We start from the raw sequence: 18,932 nt of genomic DNA on the forward strand, positions 1-18,932 counted from the left end.
GCCATATTATTTGGACAATAATACCAGAAACTTCACACATAACGCAAGATAATTTATTGATTTAGCTGATGAACTTCTCTTCACATTTTACAAATTCACAGTATGACTGGATTATAATGCCATTACTCAAGCATGACATTAGTGTACATCTGTAAATAAAGTGTACAGATGAAATTGAGTCTTGAAGGGTATGAATACTTATAGTGTACTAAGATCTCTATGATCAACCAAGGTGAAATAAACTTTTTTTTTTATCGCAAGTGGATTTATTGACTTAGTTGGTCAACTTCTCTTACCATTACACAATTTCACAGTATGATTACATTACACTGTCATGTACTGATAAAAGCTGGACATTAGTGAACATCTGTAAGTGCAAGTCAGGTCAGTCCAATCCAAATACATAATTTCCTAGAAACTTGAGATGCTATGTGGGACTTAAAGTGGTGCAGCATCTAAATAAAATGCTATGAGGCAAATATTACTTGTAGATTAAATTCTAAGTATATTAAGGTTAGACATTTCACCTCATTTCCTATCTAACCCAACTTAATCCCAATTTGTTAGCAACATAGTAATTAAATTAGACAGCAAACAAATTAATCCCCCAAGCAGTATAGTTGAAAATGAATCTTGAAGGGCATTGATACTTACAGTTTGGTGGGATCTAAATGTTCAACCAAGGGACAATCAAAGCTTTTTGCATCCTGTGACCTTCCAACCAAGCCTTTCGGCTCACACTTTACAGAACATTGGCCACGATTAAATTGGCATTGGTTACAGAACTGCCCATTTTCCAGATGAGTACAAGATAATAAGAGAGCCTGGATAGCTCAGTCGGTAGAGCATCAGACTTTTAATCTGAGGGTCCAGGGTTCAAGTCCCTGTTCAGGTGTGTATGCCTTTTAAACAATGGCAATCTATATTCTCTGTGCCATGCAAAACGTATGCTGTGAAGGATTTCCACGATAAAAGTGAAAAAGGTCATTATCATCATTTCTCACATTGTTGATAAGGAAACAAGTGATTCTGCAGTAAATAGCCATATTATTTGGACAATAATACCAGAAACTTCACACATAACGCAAGATAATTTATTGATTTAGCTGATGAACTTCTCTTCACATTTTACAAATTCACAGTATGACTGGATTATAATGCCATTACTCAAGCATGACATTAGTGTACATCTGTAAATAAAGTGTACAGATGAAATTGAGTCTTGAAGGGTATGAATACTTATAGTGTACTAAGATCTCTATGATCAACCAAGGTGAAATAAACTTTTTTTTTTATCGCAAGTGGATTTATTGACTTAGTTGGTCAACTTCTCTTACCATTACACAATTTCACAGTATGATTACATTACACTGTCATGTACTGATAAAAGCTGGACATTAGTGAACATCTGTAAGTGCAAGTCAGGTCAGTCCAATCCAAATACATAATTTCCTAGAAACTTGAGATGCTATGTGGGACTTAAAGTGGTGCAGCATCTAAATAAAATGCTACGAGGCAAATATTACTTGTAGATTAAATTCTAAGTATATTAAGGTTAGACATTTCACCTCATTTCCTATCTAACCCAACTTAATCCCAATTTGTTAGCAACATAGTAATTAAATTAGACAGCAAACAAATTAATCCCCCAAGCAGTATAGTTGAAAATGAATCTTGAAGGGCATTGATACTTACAGTTTGGTGGGATCTAAATGTTCAACCAAGGGACAATCAAAGCTTTTTGCATCCTGTGACCTTCCAACCAAGCCTTTCGGCTCACACTTTACAGAACATTGGCCACGATTAAATTGGCATTGGTTACAGAACTGCCCATTTTCCAGATGAGTACAAGATAATAAGAGAGCCTGGATAGCTCAGTCGGTAGAGCATCAGACTTTTAATCTGAGGGTCCAGGGTTCAAGTCCCTGTTCAGGCGTGTATGCCTTTTAAACAATGGCAATCTATATTCTCTGTGCCATGCAAAACGTATGCTGTGAAGGATTTCCACGATAAAAGTGAAAAAGGTCATTATCATCATTTCTCACATTGTTGATAAGGAAACAAGTGATTCTGCAGTAAATAGCCATACTATTTGGACAAAAATACAAGAAACTCCACGCATAACGCAAGATAATTTATTGATTTAGCTGATGAACTTCTCTTCACATTTTACAAATTCACAGTATGACTGGATTATAATGCCATTACTCAAGCATGACATTAGTGTACATCTGTAAATAAAGTGTACAGATGAAATTGAGTCTTGAAGGGTATGAATACTTATAGTGTACTAAGATCTCTATGATCAACCAAGGTGAAATAAACTTTTTTTTTTATCGCAAGTGGATTTATTGACTTAGTTGGTCAACTTCTCTTACCATTACACAATTTCACAGTATGATTACATTACACTGTCATGTACTGATAAAAGCTGGACATTAGTGAACATCTGTAAGTGCAAGTCAGGTCAGTCCAATCCAAATACATAATTTCCTAGAAACTTGAGATGCTATGTGGGACAAGTGAAAAAGGTCATTATCATCATTTCTCACATTGTTGATAAGGAAACAAGTGATTCTGCAGTAAATAGCCATACTATTTGGACAAAAATACAAGAAACTCCACGCATAACGCAAGATAATTTATTGATTTAGCTGATGAACTTCTCTTCACATTTTACAAATTCACAGTATGACTGGATTATAATGCCATTACTCAAGCATGACATTAGTGTACATCTGTAAATAAAGTGTACAGATGAAATTGAGTCTTGAAGGGTATGAATACTTATAGTGTACTAAGATCTCTATGATCAACCAAGGTGAAATAAACTTTTTTTTTTATCGCAAGTGGATTTATTGACTTAGTTGGTCAACTTCTCTTACCATTACACAATTTCACAGTATGATTACATTACACTGTCATGTACTGATAAAAGCTGGACATTAGTGAACATCTGTAAGTGCAAGTCAGGTCAGTCCAATCCAAATACATAATTTCCTAGAAACTTGAGATGCTATGTGGGACAAGTGAAAAAGGTCATTATCATCATTTCTCAAATTGTTGATGAGGAAACAAGTGATTCTGCAGTAAATAGCCATATTATTTGAACAAAAATACAAGAAACTCCAAGCATAACGCAAGATAATTTATTGATTTAGCTGATGAACTTCTCTTCACATTTTACAATCTCACAGTATGACTGGTTTATAATGCCATTACTCAAGCATGACATTAGTGTACATCTGTAAATAAAGTGTACAGATGAAATTGAGTCTTGAAGGGTATGAATACTTATAGTGTAATAAGATCTCTATGATCAACGAAGGTGAAATAAACTTTTTTTTTATCGCAAATGGATTTATTGACTTGGTCAACTTCTCTTACCATTACACAATTTCACAGTATGATTACATTACACTGTCTTGTACTGATAAAAGCTGGACATTAGTGAACATCTGTAAGTGCAAGTCAGGTCAGTCCAATCCAAATACATAATTTCCTAGAAACTTGAGATGCTATGTGGGACTTAAAGTGGTGCAGCATCTAAATAAAATGCTACGAGGCAAATATTACTTGTAGATTAAATTCTAAGTATATTAAGGTTAGACATTTCACCTCATTTCCTATCTAACCCAACTTCATCCCAATTTGTTAGCAACATAGTAATTAAATTAGACAGCAAACAAAATAATCCCCCAAGCAGTATAGTTGAAAATGAATCTTGAAGGGCATTAAGACTTACAGTTTGGTGGGATCTAAATGTTCAACCAAGGGACAATCAAAGCTTTTTGCATCCTGAGACCTTCCAACCAAGCCTTTCGGCTCACACTTTACAGAACATTGGCCACGATTAAATTGGCATTGGTTACAGAACTGCCCATTTTCCAGATGAGTACAAGATAAAAAGAGAGCCTGGATAGCTCAGTCGCTAGAGCATCAGACTTTTCATCTGAGGGTCCAGGGTTCAAGTCCCTGTTCAGGCGTGTATGCCTTTTAAACGATGGCAATCTATGTTCTCTGTGCCATGCAAAACGTATGCTGTGAAGGATTTCCGCGATAAAAGTGAAAAAGGTCATTATCATCATTTCTCAAATTGTTGATGAGGAAACAAGTGATTCTGCAGTAAATAGCCATATTATTTGAACAAAAATACAAGAAACTCCACGCATAACGCAAGATAATTTATTGATTTAGCTGATGAACTTCTCTTCACATTTTACAAATTCACAGTATGACTGGATTATAATGCCATTACACAAGCATGACATTAGTGTACATCTGTAAATTAAGTGTACAGATGAAATTGAGTCTTGGAGGGTATGAATACTTATAGTGTACTAAGATCTCTATGATCAACCAAGGTGAAATAAACTTTTTTTTTTATCGCAAGTGGATTTATTGACTTAGTTGGTCAACTTCTCTTACTATTTTACAAATTCACAGTATGATTACATTACACTGTCATGTACTGATAAAAGCTGGACATTAGTGAACATCTGTAAGTGCAAGTCAGGTCAGTCCAATCCAAATACATAATTTCCTAGAAACTTGAGATGCTATGTGGGACTTAAAGTGGTGCAGCATCTAAATAAAATGCTACGAGGCAAATATTACTTGTAGATTAAATTCTAAGTATATTAAGGTTAGACATTTCACCTCATTTCCTATCTAACCCAACTTCATCCCAATTTGTTAGCAACATAATAATTAAATTAGACAGCAAACAAATTAATCCCCCAAGCAGTATAGTTGAAAATGAATCTTGAAGGGCATTAAGACTTACAGTTTGGTGGGATCTAAATGTTCAACCAAGGGACAATCAAAGGTTTTTGCATCCTGAGACCTTCCAACCAAGCCTTTCGGCTCACACTTTACAGAACATTGGCCACGATTAAATTGGCATTGGTTACAGAACTGCCCATTTTCCAGATGAGTACAAGATAATAAGAGAGCCTGGATAGCTCAGTCGGTAGAGCATCAGACTTTTAATCTGAGGGTCCAGGGTTCAAGTCCCTGTTCAGGTGTGTATGCCTTTTAAACAATGGCAATCTATATTCTCTGTGCCATGCAAAACGTATGCTGTGAAGGATTTCCACGATAAAAGTGAAAAAGGTCATTATCATCATTTCTCACATTGTTGATAAGGAAACAAGTGATTCTGCAGTAAATAGCCATATTATTTGGACAATAATACCAGAAACTTCACACATAACGCAAGATAATTTATTGATTTAGCTGATGAACTTCTCTTCACATTTTACAAATTCACAGTATGACTGGATTATAATGCCATTACTCAAGCATGACATTAGTGTACATCTGTAAATAAAGTGTACAGATGAAATTGAGTCTTGAAGGGTATGAATACTTATAGTGTACTAAGATCTCTATGATCAACCAAGGTGAAATAAACTTTTTTTTTTATCGCAAGTGGATTTATTGACTTAGTTGGTCAACTTCTCTTACCATTACACAATTTCACAGTATGATTACATTACACTGTCATGTACTGATAAAAGCTGGACATTAGTGAACATCTGTAAGTGCAAGTCAGGTCAGTCCAATCCAAATACATAATTTCCTAGAAACTTGAGATGCTATGTGGGACTTAAAGTGGTGCAGCATCTAAATAAAATGCTACGAGGCAAATATTACTTGTAGATTAAATTCTAAGTATATTAAGGTTAGACATTTCACCTCATTTCCTATCTAACCCAACTTAATCCCAATTTGTTAGCAACATAGTAATTAAATTAGACAGCAAACAAATTAATCCCCCAAGCAGTATAGTTGAAAATGAATCTTGAAGGGCATTGATACTTACAGTTTGGTGGGATCTAAATGTTCAACCAAGGGACAATCAAAGCTTTTTGCATCCTGTGACCTTCCAACCAAGCCTTTCGGCTCACACTTTACAGAACATTGGCCACGATTAAATTGGCATTGGTTACAGAACTGCCCATTTTCCAGATGAGTACAAGATAATAAGAGAGCCTGGATAGCTCAGTCGGTAGAGCATCAGACTTTTAATCTGAGGGTCCAGGGTTCAAGTCCCTGTTCAGGCGTGTATGCCTTTTAAACAATGGCAATCTATATTCTCTGTGCCATGCAAAACGTATGCTGTGAAGGATTTCCACGATAAAAGTGAAAAAGGTCATTATCATCATTTCTCACATTGTTGATAAGGAAACAAGTGATTCTGCAGTAAATAGCCATACTATTTGGACAAAAATACAAGAAACTCCACGCATAACGCAAGATAATTTATTGATTTAGCTGATGAACTTCTCTTCACATTTTACAAATTCACAGTATGACTGGATTATAATGCCATTACTCAAGCATGACATTAGTGTACATCTGTAAATAAAGTGTACAGATGAAATTGAGTCTTGAAGGGTATGAATACTTATAGTGTACTAAGATCTCTATGATCAACCAAGGTGAAATAAACTTTTTTTTTTATCGCAAGTGGATTTATTGACTTAGTTGGTCAACTTCTCTTACCATTACACAATTTCACAGTATGATTACATTACACTGTCATGTACTGATAAAAGCTGGACATTAGTGAACATCTGTAAGTGCAAGTCAGGTCAGTCCAATCCAAATACATAATTTCCTAGAAACTTGAGATGCTATGTGGGACAAGTGAAAAAGGTCATTATCATCATTTCTCACATTGTTGATAAGGAAACAAGTGATTCTGCAGTAAATAGCCATACTATTTGGACAAAAATACAAGAAACTCCACGCATAACGCAAGATAATTTATTGATTTAGCTGATGAACTTCTCTTCACATTTTACAAATTCACAGTATGACTGGATTATAATGCCATTACTCAAGCATGACATTAGTGTACATCTGTAAATAAAGTGTACAGATGAAATTGAGTCTTGAAGGGTATGAATACTTATAGTGTACTAAGATCTCTATGATCAACCAAGGTGAAATAAACTTTTTTTTTTATCGCAAGTGGATTTATTGACTTAGTTGGTCAACTTCTCTTACCATTACACAATTTCACAGTATGATTACATTACACTGTCATGTACTGATAAAAGCTGGACATTAGTGAACATCTGTAAGTGCAAGTCAGGTCAGTCCAATCCAAATACATAATTTCCTAGAAACTTGAGATGCTATGTGGGACAAGTGAAAAAGGTCATTATCATCATTTCTCAAATTGTTGATGAGGAAACAAGTGATTCTGCAGTAAATAGCCATATTATTTGAACAAAAATACAAGAAACTCCAAGCATAACGCAAGATAATTTATTGATTTAGCTGATGAACTTCTCTTCACATTTTACAATCTCACAGTATGACTGGTTTATAATGCCATTACTCAAGCATGACATTAGTGTACATCTGTAAATAAAGTGTACAGATGAAATTGAGTCTTGAAGGGTATGAATACTTATAGTGTAATAAGATCTCTATGATCAACGAAGGTGAAATAAACTTTTTTTTTATCGCAAATGGATTTATTGACTTGGTCAACTTCTCTTACCATTACACAATTTCACAGTATGATTACATTACACTGTCTTGTACTGATAAAAGCTGGACATTAGTGAACATCTGTAAGTGCAAGTCAGGTCAGTCCAATCCAAATACATAATTTCCTAGAAACTTGAGATGCTATGTGGGACTTAAAGTGGTGCAGCATCTAAATAAAATGCTACGAGGCAAATATTACTTGTAGATTAAATTCTAAGTATATTAAGGTTAGACATTTCACCTCATTTCCTATCTAACCCAACTTCATCCCAATTTGTTAGCAACATAGTAATTAAATTAGACAGCAAACAAAATAATACCCCAAGCAGTATAGTTGAAAATGAATCTTGAAGGGCATTAAGACTTACAGTTTGGTGGGATCTAAATGTTCAACCAAGGGACAATCAAAGCTTTTTGCATCCTGAGACCTTCCAACCAAGCCTTTCGGCTCACACTTTACAGAACATTGGCCACGATTAAATTGGCATTGGTTACAGAACTGCCCATTTTCCAGATGAGTACAAGATAAAAAGAGAGCCTGGATAGCTCAGTCGCTAGAGCATCAGACTTTTCATCTGAGGGTCCAGGGTTCAAGTCCCTGTTCAGGCGTGTATGCCTTTTAAACGATGGCAATCTATGTTCTCTGTGCCATGCAAAACGTATGCTGTGAAGGATTTCCGCGATAAAAGTGAAAAAGGTCATTATCATCATTTCTCAAATTGTTGATGAGGAAACAAGTGATTCTGCAGTAAATAGCCATATTATTTGAACAAAAATACAAGAAACTCCACGCATAACGCAAGATAATTTATTGATTTAGCTGATGAACTTCTCTTCACATTTTACAAATTCACAGTATGACTGGATTATAATGCCATTACACAAGCATGACATTAGTGTACATCTGTAAATTAAGTGTACAGATGAAATTGAGTCTTGGAGGGTATGAATACTTATAGTGTACTAAGATCTCTATGATCAACCAAGGTGAAATAAACTTTTTTTTTTATCGCAAGTGGATTTATTGACTTAGTTGGTCAACTTCTCTTACTATTTTACAAATTCACAGTATGATTACATTACACTGTCATGTACTGATAAAAGCTGGACATTAGTGAACATCTGTAAGTGCAAGTCAGGTCAGTCCAATCCAAATACATAATTTCCTAGAAACTTGAGATGCTATGTGGGACTTAAAGTGGTGCAGCATCTAAATAAAATGCTACGAGGCAAATATTACTTGTAGATTAAATTCTAAGTATATTAAGGTTAGACATTTCACCTCATTTCCTATCTAACCCAACTTCATCCCAATTTGTTAGCAACATAATAATTAAATTAGACAGCAAACAAATTAATCCCCCAAGCAGTATAGTTGAAAATGAATCTTGAAGGGCATTAAGACTTACAGTTTGGTGGGATCTAAATGTTCAACCAAGGGACAATCAAAGGTTTTTGCATCCTGAGACCTTCCAACCAAGCCTTTCGGCTCACACTTTACAGAACATTGGCCACGATTAAATTGGCATTGGTTACAGAACTGCCCATTTTCCAGATGAGTACAAGATAATAAGAGAGCCTGGATAGCTCAGTCGGTAGAGCATCAGACTTTTAATCTGAGGGTCCAGGGTTCAAGTCCCTGTTCAGGCATGTATGCCTTTTAAACAATGGCAATCTATATTCTCTGTGCCATGCAAAACGTATGCTGTGAAGGATTTCCACGATAAAAGTGAAAAAGGTCATTATCATCATTTCTCACATTGTTGATAAGGAAACAAGTGATTCTGCAGTAAATAGCCATACTATTTGGACAATAATACCAGAAACTTCACGCATAACGCAAGATAATTTATTGATTTAGCTGATGAACTTCTCTTCACATTTTACAAATTCACAGTATGACTGGATTATAATGCCATTACTCAAGCATGACATTAGTGTACATCTGTAAATAAAGTGTACAGATGAAATTGAGTCTTGAAGGGTATGAATACTTATAGTGTACTAAGATCTCTATGATCAATCAAGGTGAAATAAACTTTTTTTTTTATCGCAAGTCGATTTATTGACTTAGTTGGTCAACTTCTCTTACCATTACACAATTTCACAGTATGATTACATTACACTGTCATGTACTGATAAAAGCTGGACATTAGTGAACATCTGTAAGTGCAAGTCAGGTCAGTCCAATCCAAATACATAATTTCCTAGAAACTTGAGATGCTATGTGGGACTTAAAGTGGTGCAGCATCTAAATAAAATGCTACGAGGCAAATATTACTTGTAGATTAAATTCTAAGTATATTAAGGTTAGACATTTCACCTCATTTCCTATCTAACCCAACTTCATCCCAATTTGTTAGCAACATAGTAATTAAATTAGACAGCAAACAAATTAATCCCCCAAGCAGTATAGTTGAAAATGAATCTTGAAGGGCATTAAGACTTACAGTTTGGTGGGATCTAAATGTTCAACCAAGGGACAATCAAAGCTTTTTGCATCCTGAGACCTTCCAACCAAGCCTTTCGGCTCACACTTTACAGAACATTGGCCACGATTAAATTGGCATTGGTTACAGAACTGCCCATTTTCCAGATGAGTACAAGATAATAAGAGAGCCTGGATAGCTCAGTAGGTAGAGCATCAGACTTTTAATCTGAGGGTCCAGGGTTCAAGTCCCTGTTCAGGCGTGTATGCCTTTTAAACAATGGCAATCTATATTCTCTGTGCCATGCAAAACGTATGCTGTGAAGGATTTCCACGATAAAAGTGAAAAAGGTCATTATCATCATTTCTCACATTGTTGATAAGGAAACAAGTGATTCTGCAGTAAATAGCCATATTATTTGGACAATAATACCAGAAACTTCACACATAACGCAAGATAATTTATTGATTTAGCTGATGAACTTCTCTTCACATTTTACAAATTCACAGTATGACTGGATTATAATGCCATTACTCAAGCATGACATTAGTGTACATCTGTAAATAAAGTGTACAGATGAAATTGAGTCTTGAAGGGTATGAATACTTATAGTGTACTAAGATCTCTATGATCAACCAAGGTGAAATAAACTTTTTTTTTTATCGCAAGTGGATTTATTGACTTAGTTGGTCAACTTCTCTTACCATTACACAATTTCACAGTATGATTACATTACACTGTCATGTACTGATAAAAGCTGGACATTAGTGAACATCTGTAAGTGCAAGTCAGGTCAGTCCAATCCAAATACATAATTTCCTAGAAACTTGAGATGCTATGTGGGACTTAAAGTGGTGCAGCATCTAAATAAAATGCTATGAGGCAAATATTACTTGTAGATTAAATTCTAAGTATATTAAGGTTAGACATTTCACCTCATTTCCTATCTAACCCAACTTAATCCCAATTTGTTAGCAACATAGTAATTAAATTAGACAGCAAACAAATTAATCCCCCAAGCAGTATAGTTGAAAATGAATCTTGAAGGGCATTGATACTTACAGTTTGGTGGGATCTAAATGTTCAACCAAGGGACAATCAAAGCTTTTTGCATCCTGTGACCTTCCAACCAAGCCTTTCGGCTCACACTTTACAGAACATTGGCCACGATTAAATTGGCATTGGTTACAGAACTGCCCATTTTCCAGATGAGTACAAGATAATAAGAGAGCCTGGATAGCTCAGTCGGTAGAGCATCAGACATTTAATCTGAGGGTCCAGGGTTCAAGTCCCTGTTCAGGTGTGTATGCCTTTTAAACAATGGCAATCTATATTCTCTGTGCCATGCAAAACGTATGCTGTGAAGGATTTCCACGATAAAAGTGAAAAAGGTCATTATCATCATTTCTCACATTGTTGATAAGGAAACAAGTGATTCTGCAGTAAATAGCCATATTATTTGGACAATAATACCAGAAACTTCACACATAACGCAAGATAATTTATTGATTTAGCTGATGAACTTCTCTTCACATTTTACAAATTCACAGTATGACTGGATTATAATGCCATTACTCAAGCATGACATTAGTGTACATCTGTAAATAAAGTGTACAGATGAAATTGAGTCTTGAAGGGTATGAATACTTATAGTGTACTAAGATCTCTATGATCAACCAAGGTGAAATAAACTTTTTTTTTTATCGCAAGTGGATTTATTGACTTAGTTGGTCAACTTCTCTTACCATTACACAATTTCACAGTATGATTACATTACACTGTCATGTACTGATAAAAGCTGGACATTAGTGAACATCTGTAAGTGCAAGTCAGGTCAGTCCAATCCAAATACATAATTTCCTAGAAACTTGAGATGCTATGTGGGACAAGTGAAAAAGGTCATTATCATCATTTCTCACATTGTTGATAAGGAAACAAGTGATTCTGCAGTAAATAGCCATACTATTTGGACAAAAATACAAGAAACTCCACGCATAACGCAAGATAATTTATTGATTTAGCTGATGAACTTCTCTTCACATTTTACAAATTCACAGTATGACTGGATTATAATGCCATTACTCAAGCATGACATTAGTGTACATCTGTAAATAAAGTGTACAGATGAAATTGAGTCTTGAAGGGTATGAATACTTATAGTGTACTAAGATCTCTATGATCAACCAAGGTGAAATAAACTTTTTTTTTTTTCGCAAGTGAATTTATTGACTTAGTTGGTCAACTTCTCTTACCATTACACAATTTCACAGTATGATTACATTACACTGTCATGTACTGATAAAAGCTGGACATTAGTGAACATCTGTAAGTGCAAGTCAGGTCAGTCCAATCCAAATACATAATTTCCTAGAAACTTGAGATGCTATGTGGGACAAGTGAAAAAGGTCATTATCATCATTTCTCAAATTGTTGATGAGGAAACAAGTGATTCTGCAGTAAATAGCCATATTATTTGAACAAAAATACAAGAAACTCCAAGCATAACGCAAGATAATTTATTGATTTAGCTGATGAACTTCTCTTCACATTTTACAATCTCACAGTATGACTGGTTTATAATGCCATTACTCAAGCATGACATTAGTGTACATCTGTAAATAAAGTGTACAGATGAAATTGAGTCTTGAAGGGTATGAATACTTATAGTGTAATAAGATCTCTATGATCAACGAAGGTGAAATAAACTTTTTTTTTATCGCAAATGGATTTATTGACTTGGTCAACTTCTCTTACCATTACACAATTTCACAGTATGATTACATTACACTGTCTTGTACTGATAAAAGCTGGACATTAGTGAACATCTGTAAGTGCAAGTCAGGTCAGTCCAATCCAAATACATAATTTCCTAGAAACTTGAGATGCTATGTGGGACTTAAAGTGGTGCAGCATCTAAATAAAATGCTACGAGGCAAATATTACTTGTAGATTAAATTCTAAGTATATTAAGGTTAGACATTTCACCTCATTTCCTATCTAACCCAACTTCATCCCAATTTGTTAGCAACATAGTAATTAAATTAGACAGCAAACAAATTAATCCCCCAAGCAGTATAGTTGAAAATGAATCTTGAAGGGCATTAAGACTTACAGTTTGGTGGGATCTAAATGTTTAACCAAGGGACAATCAAAGCTTTTTGCATCCTGAGATCTTCCAACCAAGCCTTTCGGCTCACACTTTACAGAACATTGGCGACGATTAAATTGGCATTGGTTACAGAACTGCCCATTTTCCAGATGAGTACAAGATAAAAGAGAGCCTGGATAGCTCAGTCGGTAGAGCATCAGACTTTTAATCTGAGGGTCCAGGGTTCAAGTCCCTGTTCAGGCGTGTATGCCTTTTAAACGATGGCAATCTATATTCTCTGTGCCATGCAAAACGTATGCTGTGAAGGATTTCCGCGATAAAAGTGAAAAAGGTCATTATCATCATTTCTCAAATTGTTGATGAGGAAACAAGTGATTCTGCAGTAAATAGCCATATTATTTGAACAAAAATACAAGAAACTCCACGCATAACGCAAGATAATTTATTGATTTAGCTGATGAACTTCTCTTCACATTTTACAAATTCACAGTATGACTGGATTATAATGCCATTACTCAAGCATGACATTAGTGTACATCTGTAAATAAAGTGTACAGATGAAATTGAGTCTTGAATGGTATGAATACTTATAGTGTAATAAGATCTCTATGATCAACCAAGGTGAAATAAACTTTTTTTTTATCGCAAGTGGATTTATTGACTTAGTTGGTCAACTTCTCTTACCATTACACAATTTCACAGTATGATTACATTACACTGTCTTGTACTGATAAAAGCTGGACATTAGTGAACATCTGTAAGTGCAAGTCAGGTCAGTCCAATCCAAATACATAATTTCCTAGAAACTTGAGATGCTATGTGGGACTTAAAGTGGTGCAGCATCTAAATAAAATGCTACGAGGCAAATATTACTTGTAGATTAAATTCTAAGTATATTAAGGTTAGACATTTCACCTCATTTCCTATCTAACCCAACTTCATCCCAATTTGTTAGCAACATAGTAATTAAATTAGACAGCAAACAAATTAAGCCCCCAAGCAGTATAGTTGAAAATGAATCTTGAAGGGCATTAAGACTTACAGTTTGGTGGGATCTAAATGTTTAACCAAGGGACAATCAAAGCTTTTTGCATCCTGAGATCTTCCAACCAAGCCTTTCGGCTCACACTTTACAGAACATTGGCGACGATTAAATTGGCATTGGTTACAGAACTGCCCATTTTCCAGATGAGTACAAGATAAAAGAGAGCCTGGATAGCTCAGTCGGTAGAGCATCAGACTTTTAATCTGAGGGTCCAGGGTTCAAGTCCCTGTTCAGGCGTGTATGCCTTTTAAACGATGGCAATCTATATTCTCTGTGCCATGCAAAACGTATGCTGTGAAGGATTTCCGCGATAAAAGTGAAAAAGGTCATTATCATCATTTCTCAAATTGTTGATGAGGAAACAAGTGATTCTGCAGTAAATAGCCATATTATTTGAACAAAAATACAAGAAACTCCACGCATAACGCAAGATAATTTATTGATTTAGCTGATGAACTTCTCTTCACATTTTACAAATTCACAGTATGACTGGATTATAATGCCATTACTCAAGCATGACATTAGTGTACATCTGTAAATAAAGTGTACAGATGAAATTGAGTCTTGAATGGTATGAATACTTATAGTGTAATAAGATCTCTATGATCAACCAAGGTGAAATAAACTTTTTTTTTATCGCAAGTGGATTTATTGACTTAGTTGGTCAACTTCTCTTACCATTACACAATTTCACAGTATGATTACATTACACTGTCTTGTACTGATAAAAGCTGGACATTAGTGAACATCTGTAAGTGCAAGTCAGGTCAGTCCAATCCAAATACATAATTTCCTAGAAACTTGAGATGCTATGTGGGACTTAAAGTGGTGCAGCATCTAAATAAAATGCTACGAGGCAAATATTACTTGTAGATTAAATTCTAAGTATATTAAGGTTAGACATTTCACCTCATTTCCTATCTAACCCAACTTCATCCCAATTTGTTAGCAACATAGTAATTAAATTAGACAGCAAACAAATTAAGCCCCCAAGCAGTATAGTTGAAAATGAATCTTGAAGGGCATTAAGACTTACAGTTTGGTGGGATCTAAATGTTTAACCAAGGGACAATCAAAGCTTTTTGCATCCTGAGACCTTCCAACCAAGCCTTTCGGCTCACACTTTACAGAACATTGGCCACGATTAAATTTGCATTGGTTACAGAACTGCCCATTTTCCAGATGAGTACAAGATAAAAAGAGAGCCTGGATAACTCAGTTGGTAGAGCATCAGACTTTTAATCTGAGGGTCCAGGGTTTAAGTCCCTGTTCAGGCAGTGCATGCATTTTAAACGATTGCAATCTATATTCTCTGTGCCATGCAAAATGTATACTGTGAATGATTTCCACGATAAAAGTGAAAAAGGTCATTATCATCATTTCTCAAATTGTTGATAAGGAAACAAGTTATTCTGCAGTAAATAGCCATACTATTTGGACAAAAATACAAGAAACTCCACGCATAACGCAAGATAATTTATTGATTTAGCTGATGAACTTCTCTTCACATTTTACAAATTCACAGTATGACTGGATTATAATGCCATTACTCAAGCATGACATTAGTGTACATCTGTAAATAAAGTGTACAGATGAAATTGAGTCTTGAAGGGTATGAATACTTATAGTGTAATAAGATCTCTATGATCAACCAAAGTGAAATAAACTTTTTTTTTATCGCAAGTGGATTTATTGACTTAGTTGGTCAACTTCTCTTACCATTACACAATTTCACAGTATGATTACATTACACTGTCTTGTACTGATAAAAGCTGGACATTAGTGAACATCTGTAAGTGCAAGTCAGGTCAGTCCAATCCAAATACATAATTTCCTAGAAACTTGAGATGCTATGTGGGACTTAAAGTGGTGCAGCATCTAAATAAAATGCTACGAGGCAAATATTACTTGTAGATTAAATTCTAAGTATATTAAGGTTAGACATTTCACCTCATTTCCTATCTAACCCAACTTCATCCCAATTTGTTAGCAACATAGTAATTAAATTAGACAGCAAACAAATTAATCCCCCAAGCAGTATAGTTGAAAATGAATCTTGAAGGGCATTAAGATTTACAGTTTGGTGGGATCTAAATGTTTAACCAAGGGACAATCAAAGCTTTTTGCATCCTGAGACCTTCCAACCAAGCCTTTCGGCTCACACTTTACAGAACATTGGCCACGATTAAATTGGCATTGGTTACAGAACTGCCCATTTTCCAGATGAGTACAAGATAAAAAGAGAGCCTGGATAACTCAGTTGGTAGAGCATCAGACTTTTAATCTGAGGGTCCAGGGTTTAAGTCCCTGTTCAGGCAGTGCATGCATTTTAAACGATTGCAATCTATATTCTTTGTGCCATGCAAAATGTATACTGTGAATGATTTCCGCGATAAAAGTGAAAAAGGTCATTATCATCATTTCTCAAATTGTTGATGAGGAAACAAGTGATTCTGCAGTAAATAGCCATATTATTTGAACAAAAATACAAGAAACTCCACGCATAACGCAAGATAATTTATTGATTTAGCTGATGAACTTCTCTTCACATTTTACAAATTCACAGTATGACTGGATTATAATGCCATTACTCAAGCATGACATTAGTGTACATCTGTAAATAAAGTGTACAGATGAAATTGAGTCTTGAAGGGTATGAATACTTATAGTGTAATAAGATCTCTATGATCAACCAAGGTGAAATAAACTTTTTTTTTATCGCAAGTGGATTTATTGACTTAGTTGGTCAACTTCTCTTACCATTACACAATTTCACAGTATGATTACATTACACTGTCTTGTACTGATAAAAGCTGGACATTAGTGAACATCTGTAAGTGCAAGTCAGGTCAGTCCAATCCAAATACATAATTTCCTAGAAACTTGAGATGCTATGTGGGACTTAAAGTGGTGCAGCATCTAAATAAAATGCTACGAGGCAAATATTACTTGTAGAATAAATTCTAAGTATATTAAGGTTAGACATTTCACCTCATTTCCTATCTAACCCAACTTCATCCCAATTTGTTAGCAACATAGTAATTAAATTAGACAGCAAACAAATTAATCCCCCAAGCAGTATAGTTGAAAATGAATCTTGAAGGGCATTAAGATTTACAGTTTGGTGGGATCTAAATGTTTAACCAAGGGACAATCAAAGCTTTTTGCATCCTGAGACCTTCCAACCAAGCCTTTCGGCTCACACTTTACAGAACATTGGCCACGATTAAATTGGCATTGGTTACAGAACTGCCCATTTTCCAGATGAGTACAAGATAAAAAGAGAGCCTGGATAACTCAGTTGGTAGAGCATCAGACTTTTAATCTGAGGGTCCAGGGTTTAAGTCCCTGTTCAGGCAGTGCATGCATTTTAAACAATTGCAATCTATATTCTCTGTGCCATGCAAAATGTATACTGTGAATGATTTCCACGATAAAAGTGAAAAAGGTCATTATCATCATTTCTCAAATTGTTGATAAGGAAACAAGTGATTCTGCAGTAAATAGCCATACTATTTGGACAAAAATACAAGAAACTCCACGCATAACGCAAGATAATTTATTGATTTAGCTGATGAACTTCTCTTCACATTTTACAAATTCACAGTATGACTGGATTATAATGCCATTACTCAAGCATGACATTAGTGTACATCTGTAAATAAAGTGTACAGATGAAATTGAGTCTTGAAGGGTATGAATACTTATAGTGTAATAAGATCTCTATGATCAACCAAGGTGAAATAAACTTTTTTTTTATCGCAAGTGGATTTATTGACTTAGTTGGTCAACTTCTCTTACCATTACACAATTTCACAGTATGATTACATTACACTGTCTTGTACTGATAAAAGCTGGACATTAGTGAACATCTGTAAGTGCAAGTCAGGTCAGTCCAATCCAAATACATAATTTCCTAGAAACTTGAGATGCTATGTGGGACTTAAAGTGGTGCAGCATCTAAATAAAATGCTACGAGGCAAATATTACTTGTAGATTAAATTCTAAGTATATTAAGGTTAGACATTTTACCTCATTTCCTATCTAACCCAACTTCATCCCAATTTGTTAGCAACATATTAATCCCCCAAGCAGTATAGTTGAAAATGAATCTTGAAGGGCATTAAGACTTACAGTTTGGTGGGATCTAAATGTTTAACCAAGGGACAATCAAAGCTTTTTGCATCCTGAGACCTTCCAACCAAGCCTTTCGGCTCACACTTTACAGAACATTGGCCACGATTAAATTGGCATTGGTTACAGAACTGCCCATTTTCCAGATGAGTAGAAGATAAAAAGAGAGCCTGGATAGCTCAGTCGGTAGAGCATCAGACTTTTAATCTGAGGGTCCAGGGTTCAAGTCCCTGTTCAGGCGTGTATGCCTTTTAAACGATGGCAATCTATATTCTCTGTGCCATGCAAAACGTATGCTGTGAAGGATTTCCGCGATAAAAGTGAAAAAGGTCATTATCATCATTTCTCACATTGTTGATAAGGAAACAAGTGATTCTGCAGTAAATAGCCATATTATTTGGACAATAATACCAGAAACTTCACACATAACGCAAGATAATTTATTGATTTAGCTGATGAACTTCTCTTCACATTTTACAAATTCACAGTATGACTGGATTATAATGCCATTACTCAAGCATGACATTAGTGTACATCTGTAAATAAAGTGTACAGATGAAATTGAGTCTTGAAGGGTATGAATACTTATAGTGTAATAAGATCTCTATGATCAACCAAGGTGAAATAAACTTTTTTTTTTATCGCAAGTGGATTTATTGACTTAGTTGGTCAACTTCTCTTACCATTACACAATTTCACAGTATGA

At 35.1% G+C, this 18,932-nt stretch overlaps 6 non-coding genes across 6 annotated transcripts; all 6 read left to right on the forward strand.

The window, feature by feature from the left end:
- Positions 1-1,863: 1,863 nt before the first annotated feature.
- Positions 1,864-1,936, forward strand: TRNAK-UUU (transfer RNA lysine (anticodon UUU)). Its single transcript has one exon. It is a non-coding gene; the product is annotated as a tRNA-Lys (tRNA).
- Positions 1,937-5,995: 4,059 nt separating this feature from the next.
- TRNAK-UUU (transfer RNA lysine (anticodon UUU)) lies at positions 5,996-6,068 on the forward strand. Its single transcript has one exon. It is a non-coding gene; the product is annotated as a tRNA-Lys (tRNA).
- Positions 6,069-9,086: 3,018 nt separating this feature from the next.
- TRNAK-UUU (transfer RNA lysine (anticodon UUU)) lies at positions 9,087-9,159 on the forward strand. The gene has a single exon. It is a non-coding gene; the product is annotated as a tRNA-Lys (tRNA).
- A 4,058-nt stretch (positions 9,160-13,217) lies between these two features.
- TRNAK-UUU (transfer RNA lysine (anticodon UUU)) lies at positions 13,218-13,290 on the forward strand. The gene has a single exon. It is a non-coding gene; the product is annotated as a tRNA-Lys (tRNA).
- A 966-nt stretch (positions 13,291-14,256) lies between these two features.
- Positions 14,257-14,329, forward strand: TRNAK-UUU (transfer RNA lysine (anticodon UUU)). The gene has a single exon. It is a non-coding gene; the product is annotated as a tRNA-Lys (tRNA).
- Positions 14,330-18,394: 4,065 nt separating this feature from the next.
- TRNAK-UUU (transfer RNA lysine (anticodon UUU)) lies at positions 18,395-18,467 on the forward strand. Its single transcript has one exon. It is a non-coding gene; the product is annotated as a tRNA-Lys (tRNA).
- The last annotated feature ends 465 nt before the right edge of the window (positions 18,468-18,932 follow it).

The sequence above is a fragment of the Mixophyes fleayi genome, chromosome 1 (assembly GCF_038048845.1).
Source record: "Mixophyes fleayi isolate aMixFle1 chromosome 1, aMixFle1.hap1, whole genome shotgun sequence".
NCBI lineage: Eukaryota > Metazoa > Chordata > Amphibia > Anura > Limnodynastidae > Mixophyes > Mixophyes fleayi.